The sequence below is a fragment of the Helianthus annuus genome, chromosome 9 (assembly GCF_002127325.2).
Source record: "Helianthus annuus cultivar XRQ/B chromosome 9, HanXRQr2.0-SUNRISE, whole genome shotgun sequence".
Lineage (NCBI taxonomy): Eukaryota > Viridiplantae > Streptophyta > Magnoliopsida > Asterales > Asteraceae > Helianthus > Helianthus annuus.
In genome coordinates, this window is record NC_035441.2 from 151,308,567 (window position 1) to 151,312,318 (window position 3,752).

Below are 3,752 nucleotides of genomic sequence, written 5' to 3' on the forward strand. Positions count from 1 at the left end.
CATTCTTAACTACAACATAATTATGCGTACCTGGCCCGGATCAATAAGTAGACCCGATTTATACCTCGTTTTCATTATCACACCATCAATGGTGACGTAATTATCCAATTTGCTAATTGGTCCTGTTAACATAAGACTTGACAACCACATTAGTCGATATTGTCAAATGGTGTTATCACCACCATTCGACCCGTTTGGAGTATATGCCCACATTATCTATTTAATCAAAAACATCGTTTTTGATCTCCAATTCATACATCCATCCCATCCCGGATTTTATTACCATACCCCCTTTTTTTCTCTTTTACACTCTTTTCTTACAAATTCAACCCATTACGGCTTACGCCATGGGTATCCTTTTAACCTTGATTTACATTAGTCGATATTTGACAAATTTCCATATTTCCAATATTGTTGTTATCACGTTTACATTGTATCGAATAAACGGGTATTCTACATAAGTGTGTAAATTACACTTACCTTGCATCCGAGCTACTGTCACACCCCTAATTTCCACGTGTCACCGGTGGGCCCGGTGGGGAGTATAGTGACGTAGTTGGCATCATCATAAACAACAACACAATATATAAATGCACAGCGGAAGCAAAGATAGATTCATTTCAACTTTAATAGAGTGTAATATCAAATATCACTAATTAGTTGAAACGGATCCACAGGCGGATCAAAATAAAAGTAAGATATTGTTCAACAGATTTATTGTCATCCAAGCTTGCGAGACTTATTGTGGACGCTCTAGAAGACAGCCAGCCTATTACGTGTAGTACCTGCACTTAACCTTTTGGGAAAATACGTCAGTTTACACTGGTAAATACAATTTAACTGACTCATTTTGAAAAGGTTGAAAATTAATTTAAATGCACATGGCATAAAACATTTTATAACTTGGAATAATTATGCAATATAATCTTGTAAGGGATTTACATGTTACTTATGCGTTCAGTAGCCCGATCCGTAGACCGGGTTAAAGATTAATAGACACACCACAATATAGAGTTATACACTGACGGGTGTACGCCTACACCCCGTGCTCAGGTCGTGGCCATCTCGTAAGATGATGCCAAGGATATCCGGGACATGGTCATTAACCCCCCAAAGGCTTTAAGCAATAAAACACATTCAAAACAAGGCATCTCAATAAATTTAACCTCTATTCGATTAAAGAATTCGATGCCGGACCAAGCGGTATTTTATATACCGTATCCCAAGCCCGTATAGGGAAAATAAGTTAAAAGTATTTACCTTGGTAAGTATAAAGCACAACTAGCAAGTGAAGGTAGCTTTTACTGGTTCTTCTATTCTGGAACAAAGGTTTATAATAACCTATTAGATTTCTAACGGGTCTCTATTTAAGCCTAAGCTTAGACCGGTTAGTTTTAAGGACGATACGGTTCAAACGCACGATTAAGCGAAGACCGGATAGAACATGATTTAGACCCGACAAGTTTGAATACTTGTATAATATGGGTATCCTAAATACATTCTGGATTTTGAGACAAAAATGATAATGTTTGACCCGTTTTGGTCAATTTATGCAAACTAGTTACATAAACCGAACCGAACACTAAAAGAGCGTTACGGGTAGCCTTAAGAGTCATATGCAAGTTCCCTGAGATAGTATGCCTTAAATATGTTATAATATTAGTAAGATAACTTCTATTTTGCCCCATACGGAATTAAACTCAATTTATGCCTCACAAGGGCATTTTGGTCATTTAAAGGATTATAAAAGATTTAAATTTGTAATCTGAGTTGTAGGTCTGATTCATACAGTAAAAATACTTAATTTAACATATTATAACAGTAGGGTATGACCCATATATGAAAACTTATCATTTAAAATCAAACTATGCACCTTAGGGGTATTTTGGTAACTTCGCAAGGGCTAAAAGTGTCAAAACTGGAAACCTGAGTTCGAAAACTTATACTTACTGTTATTTTATAAAAATATACTAAGAATATCAGTAGGTATCAACCTTATATGTTTAATATGGTTATAGTGCATACTAGGCGTTAAAAACGCTTAAATAGGCGATTTAGAGCCGTTTCCGGATTTTTAAAAGAAAGCTGATATTTTTATATTTCCAGAATGCTCAAAATAATTTATTTAACAAATGAAATCAGTGGAAAAAGGTTTGGGGTCAAAAAGATTTATAAAACTCATTTTATGGCTTAAATGGGTAAATTCGGTATCTACCGAATTAAACTTAGAGACCTATGATACGATCAGCCAAAAATTAAATAAAATCTCCAAAAATCCCAAAATATTATATAACATCAGTGGGTAAAAAGTTTTATATCAAAAAGTGGGTTTAAATAGGCTATACGCTAATTATGCCGTTTACTTAACATAAAGCTTTCAAATTACGATATTGAGCATAACTCTAAATCTGGACCTCAAACTGATATCAAATTTTTGGTGCAAGTTTATAAATCAGTAACAAACGTTTCTACTCTTTCACTTTTTCAAAAATCGCGTTTTATAGCAAAAAGGGCAAAATAGTCATATTTAAGCATAAACCGGTAACATGCATATGAATCGGACAAGTGTAGAACTAAGTTGTAAAATCTCAGAGATTTGTACATATATAAAGATGGTCCAAAATAAGCTCTAAGGAAGATCTCAAACATGCATGCACGGATCCGAATTGAGAGTCAAAGAAAAAGTGATTTTATAAGACTTTCGGTTCCGATCCGGGTTTAAACTGAAAATTGTCGAGTTGATCATGATGAAACATGTTCTTACATTAATTACAAAGTTATTTTGATGATCAAACAGGTTGCATGTGACCTACATTACTATTTATGCTAAATTTTGCAAAAACACATTCTGTTGACTTTTTAAGAAAAGCTTTGACTCGACAATCATCATGCTTAGAGTGAGAATCTGAAAATACCCTTTTGAGGGTTTGTTACCTACATAAATACCAACTTGTAGGTACCTTCAATTCGAGAACTGACTGAGCCATTTTCGTTTAATCGAAAAGTCAAACTAAATCTACGACGGATTGACTTTCGGTTGATTAACTAAGCTAGAACGAATTTGAAAGAGTTATGAATACTTACAAGAGTCCTAATAACAAGTAGAAAGCCCTATGAACCCTTGATGATGACCAGAGAGCTCCAGAATTGCTCTTGTGAATTTTTGAAGATGAAAGTGTTCTTGGTTTTACTACTTCAAGACCCTTATATGCAGAATTTGATCTCATTAAAGGGTGCCACAGAAGTCTAGAGGTGTTGTAAGAAGGTTACAAGTGCCCCTAGATGCATGTAAGTTGATTGGTGAGGCTTTAGAGTGGGTAACAGCTGGTTACAACTCGGAATCAGGCCCTTAACTGCAATAATCCGTTTTCTGTCGCTGGACAGGCCTCGCGTCACGCCTAGGGCCCTAGGTGTGACACCTAGCCCCATCTGATCCTCAAATCTCTTTTAATGTTGAAGTTTTGGTCCTTGGTCCTTTATTACGTGGTTTTGGCTATCAATCTTGCTCATTAGACCCTCAAACTTGATTTTTATGGACCTTGGGACATTTACAAACATGGTAAAGTCCTCGGTTAACTTTGCGCTCACCCGAAAAGTCATGAAATTCGACGTTGACGCATTTAGCCCTTCGTGCACGGTTTTGATCATAACTTTCTCATACGATCACGAAACTTCATGAAATTTTTACCACATATTCTAGTGAGTATATTTTAGCATTACAAAGCTTCAGGTTTGCCAAAAGATCACTCAGA